The sequence below is a fragment of the Aegilops tauschii genome, chromosome 3, assembly GCF_002575655.3.
Source record: "Aegilops tauschii subsp. strangulata cultivar AL8/78 chromosome 3, Aet v6.0, whole genome shotgun sequence".
Taxonomy (NCBI): domain Eukaryota; kingdom Viridiplantae; phylum Streptophyta; class Magnoliopsida; order Poales; family Poaceae; genus Aegilops; species Aegilops tauschii.
In genome coordinates this window covers 214,236,758-214,250,032 of record NC_053037.3, presented here as the reverse complement: position 1 = coordinate 214,250,032, position 13,275 = coordinate 214,236,758, and the positions used below count along the sequence as shown (strand labels likewise).

The following is a 13,275-nucleotide window of genomic DNA, read 5'->3' as shown; positions in this document are numbered from 1 at the left end:
AACCGCTACTATAAGTACTATATCAAACCAATTCATATTTTTTTGTATTATATATACTGTATTTCAACTTTTCTATGGAAAAAACTCATCAAAGAAAACCATAGAGCCATCAAAATAAGCACACAAAACAAAGAAAACAGAATTTGTCAAAACAAAACAGTCTGTAGCAATCTGACTTTTGCGAATACTTCTGGAACTTCAAAAATTCTACCAAATTAGGACGACCAGGGTAATTTGTATATTAATTTTCTGCAAAAAGAATCAGGGCAAAAGCTCTTTCTGATAAAAAATGAGAATTTTTTTCGTGAGCACAAAGTTTCTGTCTTTTTCAGCAAGATCAAACAACTATCACCCAAGAAGATCCTATAGGCTTTACTTGGCACCACACTAATTAAAACATAAAAAACACAATCATACCAGTAGCATAATTGTGTAAACACACAAGAACATAAAGCAAAAAGCAAACATAAAATTTATTCATTGGGTTGCCTCCCAACAAGCGCTATAGTTTTACGCCCTTAGCTAGGCATAAAATTTCAACGGTGCTCACACAAAAGATAATAATTGAAAAACAAGGAGAGCATCATGAAACATTGTGAAAAACACATTTAAGTCTAACATACTTCCTATGCATAGGCATTTTATAAGCAAACAAATTATCACGACACGAAATTTCTAGCATATGCAAGGTAGAAGAATACAACCCATTAAGCGTCGCGCAAAGGACGCCTCCTCGCGCGGTCCACGTGGGCAGGAGCTACTGTTCTGTCGATGAAGTATTTTCGTCTCTTTGGTCCACTTGTCTGTTGGGTATTAGTCTAGGCATACAAGAAAGAAAGGGGAAAACTTCCCAGATACTACGTCGCCCCCTCAGCCCCCTTTCCTACTCCTGCACGCAAGCGGTCCCCTTTCTCCCACGCCACCGCTCGGCCGCCGCCGCCTCTCCCATTCCAGATCCTTCTGCTCTACGGCGCCCCAGGTCCCCTTTCTATTTCTCGTCAATCTGCGGCGGCTCCTTCCTCGGCTACTTCTTCAAGCGATGACCACAACAAGGCATGGCTGCGGGCGACGAAGGAGGGCGCGTCCGGACGTGGTAGCCGCATGAGGAAGGGACGGGGGAGAGAGACAAGTAGGATGATGAGACTGTGGGCCGCGTAGGTGGATGGGTGGCAGACATGACCTCTCCCTCATCTCCGTCTCTGTCGTTTCTTCCTCTGATCTCTTCAACTAACCCAGTGGCCATCCAGATCCGGAATGTATATTAGATCTTCGAGGTGAGTGCATCATGACCCATTTTTGTGTTCCAGTTGAGCTATTCTTCTTTCAGTCATATATAAGAAAATTCCTATTTACTATTTGTTATAGTTGGCAGTCTGTGATTCCAATTTATTTCTCTAATTTGATGTAGAAAATGGATTTTCTTGAGTATGAGTTTTCTGTAATGCTTGTTGCCTCCTGTTGTGATTCTAGGTTGAACTTGCAAAAGATGTCGCTGAATGAGTGGCACTTGTTTGAACACTGGCCAGAACCCGGCGTCGATGACGACAAGAAGAAAAGCTTCTTTGGACCGGTGTGTCTTCGCTTGTATCCTTGATATATTTGGGTTCAGTGGCCGAAGGTAATCTCATATAATAGAAATATTCTATTTATGCTAGATTATTTGACCTATTCGTTTTAGGTTCATGTGTTTGCTTTGGATGGCTATTGATGATTTAAAAAACACAAGCTTCATACTCTTGTAATGCTTTCTGTTGTGCACTTGAGACCCTAGATTATGTAATGAAATTCATGATGTAGCTACAAACATGCACTATTTGCAATCGTAGTCTGACCAGTGCATCTTTATCTTCATCCGTTTTCATCGATATTCTACTCAAGCGATTCTGGAGGTTAAGCACTAAATTGTGTGCCGAAGACACTCACAGACATGGTGTGGAGAGACGGTACATTATTTTGGCAATGATGCAAAGGTGGTACATGAAGGCATGGGTAACAATATATGATGTAAACATTGTAGGTTACTTTCCACTTTATATTTCAGTTGTTGTTTATTTGATCTACTAAGAAGAAATAACTCATTTATTTCCCATAGAGCTCATGTTGAATGGATGGTAAACATAAGGCGTGAGCGACCCCGGACCGGAGGCTGTACCAATTATGTCTATAGCGCTACAACCTGGAATCACGTCCACTATTTATTATCTTGGTAATTCACTGCATATGAAGAAAGGACAACCATTCATGGGTATGTATGCCCTCATCTCTTTCTGCTCTTGCAAGGAAATTCTGTTAAAAAATCTTATGCCGTCGAACATTTCGCTTTTTAGTCCAATCTGAAGTACCAGTACAAATGGTACATTAACTTTTAGATGTTTATATATTCATTTTCCGTGTTCTATGAAGTCTGAACATTACTTGATTTATCGATTGGATCAAAATGGTTCTAATGCATTTTCATCTTAATTGCTTCTTGCTTCAGTTTTAAAGCAGCCTTATAATGCAGATCATTTTAGATGGATATATAACGACAGGTCAATGATTACACAGTGCATAAACGGTAGACCTGGTCTCTCCCTTCTTCCTTAAGTTGCGTCTAGATTTTCTGAATTTTTTGTAGTTTTGAGTTCCACTTGTGACTTGTCCATGAAGGATGCTTAAATGGTCTAGTGGCCTGATATTGCCAAAGGATCCCCTAGATATAACCACCCCAAGGTACTTCTTTAAGACAATGGCCTACAAGTGTTGATGAGCCATGCATTCGTATTATGAATTGGAAGAACATCAATCAACAAGTATTTATGGCTGATGTCTCCTAGATGAGATAATTTTCTCCAAACTGTGTGTGATCCATTGCTCTAGGTAGCAATATCATGGAACCGTAGTGTTATTTTTTATGCCCTACATTCTACTGCAAATACATTTGGATTTGCATATTTTGAGTCCTGCTACTACTAATTTGATTTATGATGTCCATGGTTTAGGATGATTGGTCGCAGCTCATCTTCTATCATGAGGTATGTGTTGTGTTCCCTCGGTTAGCTACTTTTACATTATTATAGGATTTAAGGCACACATGACACATGATATATTGAACGTCATGAAGCAAGATATATTTCCATTTCTTCAGTTTGTAACAATTTATGGAAAGTTCCATCCAGTAATTAGAATGATTATTTCTTGACTGTTGTTCTCTGGAGCTCATTATTTTAGTCATTTTCTCTTAGATTTTTGACTAATCTGGCTACTCTGGTCCTCAAGATTCTTATTTGCAGGTGATGATCTTGCTGCAACTTGCTTGCTGCCTTGGTTTACAGGTTGGTGATTCTTCTATTCCTTGATCTTCTTCTGTCCATGTGTCTCGTCTTTTAGAGAAAAGGCGCCGGCCGAGCCCGAGAAGAGCTCGAACCTAGCCCGACTTTGAATTAACAAAGCCATCAACCGGCCAGGATACAAGGGCACCACATTACAAAGGGGATGAATGCAAAGCAAAGCGGAAAGAAGATACAAGGTGCTAGGCAGAACAACACAATGGCAACAACCGGAGCCAAGCACACAGCACCGTTGCCGACGACCAGCACTACGCCTACACCAACTAGCCAACAGGGAGCCCGAGAGGAGGGACACCCCGTGCAAGCATTGAGCACCGGCTGCATCCACGACCAAACATGGGCAACACTTGAGATGTCTCCACCGTCGTAAAGGGCCACTACCCTTTCACCCAGGCTCGATGGGTGCCGCACCGGCGACCGGTAGAGTAGCTACCACAAAACCCATCTCAAGGTGACCGAGCTGCCATAGGAGAAGCAGACAACGCTAACCCACGAGCAACGGGAGCCCATCCAGACGAGAACCAGAGCCGGCAGAGGCAGCATGAAGCACAGGACGCGAGCTGTCGGACGAAGACGTGCCACCATGAAGAAGACCGAAGAAGGTTCACCACGCAAGGGCGAGCCCGAGCAGGATGAAGTAGGAATATCAGGCCGCCGTGCTTCGGAACCGGGACACCGGCCACTCCACCACCAAGAGCCAATCCCGACCGCCACCTTCAAGAAGGAGCACGCCACCGAGGTGCCATTGACGCCCAGACCAGGGGAGAGCCGGCTTTCGCCGGAGCTCAAGGGGTAGGCGGGAGGGGGAGGGTCCACCCCAAAGCCTCCAGGGAAGGGATCGGCGCCAAAGACGTCGACTTTGGGGGAGCCGCCGCGCCGGCCAGGGGTTTCCCCCGGAACCACACCCAAACGCCAGATCCGGCCGCCCGGCAGCACAAGGCGACGAACTCCGCCGCCAGGGGCCACCACCGGCGCAGATCGGAGCAGATCAGGCCGAGACCGAAGCTTCTTCAAGGGACCCGACGGATTGCGAGGAGCCGCCGCTGCGCCGTCGACCGCGACCTCCACGCTGCCCGCGCAGCCGTGGGAAGCCACCCACCAGCACCCGCCGGCGCCGCCCGCCGCCCAGGCCGCGCCGCGCGCCACCGGCCGGAGCCGCCGCCCCGGGAGCCACAGGCCTCCATCCGAGGAGGAGGCGCCGAATCCCCGCCGCCACCGTCATCAGGGCCACGCGCCGGCGCCGAGCGCCCCTCTGGTAGCGGCGGAGAGGAGGAGGGAGGGAGAGAGCTCGGAGGCGGCGCTAGGGTTGCCCCCGAGTCGCCTCAGAGGAGACGACGCGGGGGGGGGGGGGGGGGGGGGGGGGGGGGGGAGACCATCCATGTGTCTCGTCTGTGCTTACATCTAAGTTGGATGAGACTATTCTTTTTCCAGTCAGCTAGCTGCTGCAGCCCTTTTGTTTCTTTAGAGGACACAGATGATAGAAACGCCAGAATGGAATCAGGTTGTTACCTTTTTTCCGTCTTGTCTGTGTGTATCCATGCAATTGTTTGTACTCCTCCGTTCCTAAATATAAGTCTTTTCTAGATACTCCACTACAAATTACATATAGATGTATGTAGACATATTTTAGAGTGTAGATTCATTTATTTTGCTTCGTATGTATTTCATAGTGAAATCACTAAAAAGACTTATATTTAGGAACGGAGGGAGTACGTCGTTTGCCGACTTCCATGTGTATATATGCCTCTTTCTACCAATGGTCGTTTGGATGCATATGCCCAGGCAACTCTCTGGATCATTTTTCGGAAAGGTGCGGCTACGCTCGAGTGCACCCACGCACGTTATCCGGTCTCTTTTATTTTTCATATATTATTTCTTCTTCTGAAGATACATGGTTATTTGTATTTCAGCATTAAATTTTGTCACACTGTTATTTATTTCTCTCTGCCAGATCAAATAGGTTTTGTAACTCCTATAAAATTTACATGTGTTTACTCCTATAAAAATTACATTTATTTATCATCCAGGCAACCAATAACCAGAGCATAGCTGTCAACTCATTTTATTCATTGGCTAGACTACGAAGCATGGAAAGAGCAGCCAGGAGGAAATGTAAGTTGTTCTATAAAGTAGTGCAGGGTTTGTTTTTGTCGTTTGCTTATTAAGTTCTTCCACTATGGTTTCACCACATGATTGTGTTTTCCCTCTTATTTTTCACTGGAAAGTACTATAACAAAGATGACTGTACTTGTATTTGGTCTTCACTGAGTTAGTACATGATAAAATAAAAGCTTTGGGTTCAGAGAAAATTCAACACTGCTTTATTTTGATTTTTGTGATTTCTAATGTTCGAGTCAAGGATGTTAAGATTTCCTTGTTTTGTTATTCATGGAAAATAGAGCAACTTTGTGCTTATTTGTTTGCCTTTATGCCCTATTGGAAACCTTTTAAAAATATTATATTAATTGGTTGGTGAGCTGATCTATCTATGATTGGTACCTCGATTGATAGGATATCTCATATATGAAACCATGAATCAGGAATCATTGAGTTATCTGAATGGGTATAACGCTAAAATAAATGAGATTACCATGAATCGGGGATCATTGGTTGGTGAGCTAATCTATCTATGATCGGGGATCATTTGTACCTCGATTATATTAAGTGGTTCAGGTTTGTGACCGTGACGATCCATACCAAGGAAATAAAAATCAAAATGTCATTCAGATATTACATTGTTGAACATGTGTACATGTACGTAGGTCTGGATTCTGTATGCAGTACCTGTACTCCCTCTGTATGTACGTGTATCTTAGGAGACAAGATACCGGTCGCACCCTTTGTACCTATATATATGTGCCTAGTGCACGATCAATCAATTATCGATGCACCAAATCATTCGCAAGTCGATCTTCCAGCTTCCGCTAACCCTAGCCGCCACCTCGGGCTGCCGCCGCCGCCGCGACCTCCCGCCGCCGCCGCCGCCCCAAGCCGCCGCCACCACCCCTCCTCCCCGCGCGCCACCTCCCCACCGCGCGCCTCCACGCCGCGCCGCCCCTTCCCGCCGCACCGCCTGCCTCCCGCCGCCGCGCCGCCTCTCCTTAGCCGCGCCGCCGCCTCCCTCCCCACGATCTCATCGCCATGTCTTCCAACGCCTCCACCTACTCCAACCCCTTCGCCGTCGACCCTGCCGAGATCCGCGACATCAACGTCCATGCACGCGTCCCCGTGACCCTCGACGCCTCCAACTCCACGTACTTCGCGTGGAAGACGTACTTCACGCTGCTCTTCCGCGAGAACAATCTCGTGGATCACGTGGATGGCACCGTGGACTCCCGCACCATGCTAGCCGACGCCGAGTGGACCGCGATCGACGCCACGATCATCCGGTGGTTCTTCACCACCATCTCCAAGGACTTGTTCCACACGGTCGTGAGTGCCGGCGACGACGCCCGCGCCCTGTGGGTCAAGCTGAACGGCCTCTTCACCGACAACCAGCTTCAGCGCCGCGTTTTTTTTGCAGTAGGAATTTTTTGACTGTCACCAGGATGAACAGTCCATTGATGACTACTGCCGCCGCCTGAAGACGTTGGCGGACGAGCTCCGTGACATTGGAGCCAAGGTGGACGACGACCTCCTCCTCAGCACGCTCACCGCCGGCCTCAACGAGGACTTCGGCAACACCGCCTCTAACCTCACCTTGATGCCGGAGCCCTCCTTCCCCAAGTTTGTGGCGTACTTGAGGTTGGAGGAGCGCCGGATGAAGGGGGTCAAGAAGCGTGTGCAGCACCACGCCCTCGCCGCCGGCACCTCCCGCGGCGCCCCTCCACCGACCGTCCCACCCGCGCCGCGCCAGCAGCCGCCGCCACCAGCGCCTCCGGGGTACTTCCCCCTCCCGCCCGCCCCTCCCGCCCCTCCCGCTGCCCCCCAGCAGCCGGGTGGCGGGCGTCGCGGCAACCGCCGCGTGGGCGGCCGCAAGCAGCAACAAGCGCCGGGGGGGGGGGGGGGGGGCGTCAGCAGCAGCAGGTGATTCCCCCATGGACGTACGGCACCAACCCGTGGACCGGCGTCGTCCACGCCTACTCCATGCCGGTCCCTCGGGCTCCGGCTCCGGGCATCCTTGGGCCCCGCCCGGCGGGTCACCAGGCCCTCTTCGCCGCGCAGAACGCCGCTCCCTACAGTGGCTATGGTACCGCGCCCCCGCCGGCGCCCGCCTACGGGTCCGCGCCGGCCTATGGCGCCGCCGCCACGCCGGCCTATGGGACCGCGCCCTCCTACGGCGCTGCCGCCGCTCCGGCCTTCGGGGCTGCTCCCGCGCCGGCCTACGGAGGGTTCTACCCTCCTCAGGCGCCGCCGCCGTGGGACCCGACCTTGCTCGCCGCACTGTACTCCGCCCCGTCACCGAGCTCCTATGGTGGCGGTGGTGACTGGTACATGGACTCGGGCGCCACTGCTCACATGACTGCTCATCCCGGTAACCTCACATCTGCCACTCCCGTTCATACTCCCACCCGTATCACCGTTGGTAACGGTTCCTCCCTACCCATTACTCACGTCGGTCATATGTCTTTTCCTTCTACTTCTACTCCTGTGCATATGTCTAATGTTCTCGTGTCTCCTGACTTAGTCACTAATCTTGTTTCCGTTCGTCGCCTTGCTCGTGAGAATCCTATAACTGTTGAATTTGACGATATCGGTTTTTCTGTGAAGGACGCCCGTACACGGATGGTGCTCCACCGATGTGATAGCCCGGACGAGCTTTATCCAGTGCATCCCTTCGGCACCACCACCACCCGTCGCCCCGCCGCCTTCGTCGCTAGTGTCGATCTTTGGCATGCCCGTCTCGGTCATCCCAACTCCACCGCTATGCGTCAGATTCTTCAAAGTTTTTCTTTCTCATGTAATAAAGTCGACGATCACTCTTGCGAGGCTTGCCGTCTTGGCAAGCACGTTCGTCTTCCCTTTAGCGAGTCTACAAACATTTCCACCTTTCCGTTTCAGTTGTTGCATAGTGATGTTTGGACGTCCCCGGTTGCTAGCAACACGGGCTATTTATATTATCTAGTGATATTGGATGATTTTACTCATTATGTGTGGACCTTCCCTCTCCGTCGCAAGTCCGACACTCTTGCCACACTCACCGCTTTTTATTCATATGTCACCACACAGTTCGGTCGTCCTATTCTCGCCTTGCAAACTGACAACGGCAAGGAGTTTGACAACGTCGCCGTCCGCAATTTACTTGCGTCTCACGGCACCATCTTTCGCCTCACCTGCCCCTACACGTCTCAGCAGAATGGTCGCGCCGAGCGCGTCCTTCGCACGCTTAACGACTGTGTCCGCACGTTGCTCTTCCACTCCTACGTGCCTACTCGGTTCTGGCCGGACGCGCTCGCGACCGCCAACCTCCTCATTAACATTCGCCCTTGTCGTTCCCGCTGGAACTACACCCCTCACCAGCTCCTCTTCGGTGCGGTTCCATCTTATGATGGTCTTCACATTTTCGGGTGTCTCTGTTATCCTAGCACCGCATCCACTGCTCCTCACAAACTCGCGCCCCGGTCCCTTCCTTGCATCTTCCTTGGCTATCCTCCCAACACCAAAGGTTACCGGTGCTATGATCCAGTCTCCCACCGCGTTTTGACTTCGCGGCATGTGTACTTTGATGAGCTCGTGTTTCCGTTTCAGCAGGTACCGTCACCTTCGGAGTCTCCTGCGGCGCGGTTCGTCCCTGCCTCCACCTCTGGCGGACCGCCCAGCCGCGCCCCGGGTCCGGCTCTGCCCGCGCTCCCCGCGCCGGCGGCCCCTGGTGCTGCGGCCCCTGCCGCGGCCCCCGACGCAGCGGCCTCCTCGGCCGCCCCCGCGGCCCCCGTCGCCGTGGCCCCCTCGGCCGGCCCCGCCGCGGCCCCCACCGTGGCCCCCGTCGCCGCGGCTCCCTTGGCGGCTCCCGTCGCCACGGCTGCACCCCTCACCGGTGTGGTCACTCGGGCTCGGACTGGGACCCTGCGTCCCAGCACGCGCTACTCGTCGGACAAGTACGCATGTGCGGCTTCTACCTCGACGCCGTCACCGCTCCCCACCTCCGCTCGCGCAGCCCTTCGGGATCCGAACTGGCTAGCTGCGATGCGTGAGGAGTTTGACGCCCTGCAGCGCAACCGTACGTGGCAGCTTGTCCCGCGGCCACCCCGTGCCAATGTCATCACTGGCAAGTGGGTCTTCCGCCACAAGACTCGTCCCGACGGTTCTCTCGAGCGCTACAAGGTGCGTTGGGTGGTGCGCGGTTTTCGCCAGCGCGCCGGCGTGGACTTCACCGACACCTTCGCCCCGGTTGTTAAACCGGGCACGATTCGCGTTGTTCTCCAGCTTGCTGTTTCTCGCGCTTGGCCTGTCCACCAGCTCGATGTGTCTAATGCTTTCTTGCATGGCCATCTCGACGAGCAGGTGTTCTGTCAGCAGCCGACTGGTTTCGTCGACACCGACTATCCGGACCACGTGTGCTTGCTCTCCCGTTCTCTCTACGGGTTGAAGCAGGCACCTCGGGCCTGGTACCAGCGGATCGCGGCCTTCCTCCAGCAACATGGGTTCCGGTCCACACGGTCCGATGCCTCCCTGTTTGTCTACCACCAGGGCCACGCCACTGCGTACCTCCTCCTGTACGTCGACGACATCATCCTGACTGCGTCCTCGCCAGCGCTTCTTCAGCAGATCACAGCTCGCCTCGGCACCGAGTTCGCCCTCAAGGACTTGGGGGCTCTCCACTACTTCCTCGGCATCGAGGTAGTGCGCCGGGCTACTGGCTTCTTTCTGCACCAGCAGAAGTACGCCTCCGAGCTTCTGGAGCGAGCAGGCATGCTTAATTGCAAGCCTGCTTCCACGCCTGTCGATACGAAGGCTAAGGTGTCCGCCGTCGAGGGCTCTCCGGCGTCCGACGCTCCCTTCTACCGCTCCATCGTCGGTGCGCTTCAGTACCTCACACTGACGCGTCCGGACATTCAGTATGCTGTCCAGCAGGTGTGCCTTCACATGCATGCTCCTCGTGACACCCATTGGGCTCTCGTGAAACGTATACTTCGGTACATACGTGGCACCACAGCCATGGGTCTCACCCTGACGGCCTCGCCAGACACCAGCCTTGTCACCTACTCCGACGCCGACTGGGCTGGGTGTCCCGACACTCGACGCTCCACTTCCGGCTACTGCGTCTACCTCGGGCCCTCTCTGATTTCGTGGTCGTCTAAACGACAACCCACGGTCTCACGATCGAGCGCCGAGGCCGAGTATCGGGCTGTGGCCAACGCCGTCGCGGAGTGTTCCTGGCTACGACAGCTCCTCCAGGAGTTGCTATGTGAGGTCACCAAGGCGACGCTCGTCTACTGTGATAACGTCTCCGCGGTGTACCTCGCTGCCAACCCTGTCCATCACCGACGGACGAAGCACATCGAGCTCGACATCCACTTCGTCCGGGAGCACGTCGCACTTGGTCGTGTTCATGTTCTACATGTGCCCACCGATCAGCAGTTCGCCGATGTGATGACGAAGGGACTACCCACCTTGACTTTCGAGGGTTTTCGGTCCAGTCTTTGCGTCACCGGCGACGCTTCGACTACGGGGGGGTGTTGAACATGTGTACATGTACGTAGGTCTGGGTTCTGTATGCAGTACCTGTAGTATCTGTCTCCCTCTGTATGTACGTGTATCTTAGGAGACAAGATACCGGTCGCACCCCTTGTACCTATATATATGTGCCTAGTGCACGATCAATCAATTATCGATGCACCAAATCATTCTCTACATACATGATGCTAAAATAAATGAGATTACCATGTGAACTTATTGTTTTCCCAAATGCCATGGATGTATTAATAATTATCACAAATATAATATTCTATCAAGAGTAATATATTCCAGGTTTTCTCAATCATATTCACAACAATATCTGAAGGAAAAAGGTGCAACCCCAGTATTTATAGTACAACAATGATACATACACCAATAAAGAGTGAAACTGTTAGATTGTAGCATACCATCCTATGGTTTCCTTTATAAAAATAATATAAAAATCCAAATCTTCAGAAACAGCAAAGAACATTTGTGTACTAAAAATTGAAATGATTAGGGCGCTTTCATTGTTTTGCTTAAGACTGTAAAATTACATGACCATTTAGCAAGACTTACTATATGTAAAGTCATAAGTTGCCTTGTAGTTTAAGTGTATAGCTCTTAAATCTACATCACTTTAACTTATCTGAAGGTTGTTATTGAAAATTAGGCACAAATTATCAAATTTGAGTGGTTAAAAGAATATCACTGCATCATGGTTCTTGTATTGAGGCCCTTAGCAAACATGAAAAGCTTAATTCCACAGTTTCATTCTTGTGGAGATGTTTATTATAAAATATAATATACTCGACAAAAATAACCCTGAGGTATCATCTTACCTATACCTTAAAAGAGTAAATATAAACTGAAATTTCTCCGGCTTCTCGAAATTCCTTATTTGCTTCCATGTACCATGCATGTCCTAAATATAACACACTGCGGGAAACATGATATACATGGGCTAGCTAGCTTGATTGTTCAACGAATAGCCCTATGTGAGAATTAATATAGGTCTAGAATGGAATCAATCCATCAAACAACACATCAATGGAAGTATCTGACAGAAAGTTGATAGCATTCTATCACGTTTCCAAGTTTGGTCTCCTATACTGTAAATACTTTTGCAATTATTAATCAAGATAATGTTTAAACATGTTGTGTTGCACCTATTACTCAAAGTGACTTAAATTCCAGTATACATAATCAAGTTCGGTATCTTAACAAAAGGTTGGTCGAAGGGATACTTACCTTTGGACAATTCCTACAACACTCTTGGTTACTTTATAATTCCTGGATTATCATCACTACAATCTTTTCTTCTTCATGCTAATGAAATTCTTCTTGGCTTTTTTCTTAAGAACTGCATGCTCATACTGTGGGCACAATTAGATAGAGTTTAAGGTAACATATCGGAACTCAGACAGACCCCTTAAATAAGAAAACCAATCTTATACAATTCAACTGCGTACACAATGAAGGTTGGGATGGGTAAAAATTCGAGGACTGGGGACATCCCTCATCAGTCTCTCCAAGTCTCGACAGGGCTTATCCCTGTCGTCTTCTGTTGACTAAAAGTGACACATTTTTAAAAAATAGTTGTCTGGTCATTGTGTGGATATTTAAACATAGTAGATTTTATCTATATGTGTAATGCATCTTGTGACTAGATATATAATAACTCACTGCCACTCCTATAAGTTTTACTGGTTTAATGGATTTTAGCTGCCTTACTCTCAGCTCCAATGGATTCGCCCTGCCTTACTGTCATTTATTCTGAATTTTTACTGGTTTGCTGATGTACAAAGTGCTGATCCAGTTCTTCTCATTTGATCAGAATATGCGTACACCATGATGGTCACTGAGAAATCTGCCATACAGTTATGGCGTTGTGCGGTTGGAGGTACTAATAGGTAGTGCACACGTTCAACAAATATAACTGGGAGGTGATCTCGTAACATGGGAAAAAAATTATATCAGGGACAATTCTCTGGGCCCAGGGATCCTCGACACTAATCTGGATTTGGAAGATAAAGCCGCTGTCGATCATTGAGTACTTGAAAATTGCTCTGCTATGTAGTTACCTGTTGCTGTGTGAGAGATTGTTGATGCGGCATGTTGTAAATGTGTTAAGCGAGTCGAAACATAGGGCCTGGGTGAGCTCCGCATCCTTGTCTGCTTCTGATCATACTTCCAAGAAGGATAGCTCATGATGTATGTTTATATAAGTTCAGTAGTGAAGGCAATACCCGTTGTTCCCTTTACCTTGTTATTACTTATGGTGGGGATTTGTGGAGTCTGCACTCATTCTTTCAAACTGGAATAGCAGTTTTTTGTGATGTTTATTTCT

The 13,275-nt window shown here is 49.7% G+C and overlaps 1 long non-coding RNA gene across 11 annotated transcripts; it reads left to right on the top strand.

Moving 5' to 3' along the window:
* The first annotated feature begins 835 nt into the window (after positions 1 to 835).
* LOC141042350 (uncharacterized) lies at positions 836 to 13,275 on the top strand. Of its 11 annotated transcripts, XR_012204778.1 has the most exons (10): positions 836 to 1,274; positions 1,471 to 1,618; positions 1,879 to 2,013; positions 2,093 to 2,245; positions 2,480 to 2,557; positions 2,982 to 3,014; positions 3,259 to 3,314; positions 5,028 to 5,139; positions 5,357 to 5,441; positions 12,763 to 13,275. It is a non-coding gene; the product is annotated as an uncharacterized lncRNA (long non-coding RNA). The 11 variants fall into 11 exon arrangements; XR_012204779.1 differs by lacking the exon at positions 2,480 to 2,557 and having other exon boundaries at positions 3,273 to 3,314; XR_012204774.1 differs by lacking the exon at positions 2,480 to 2,557.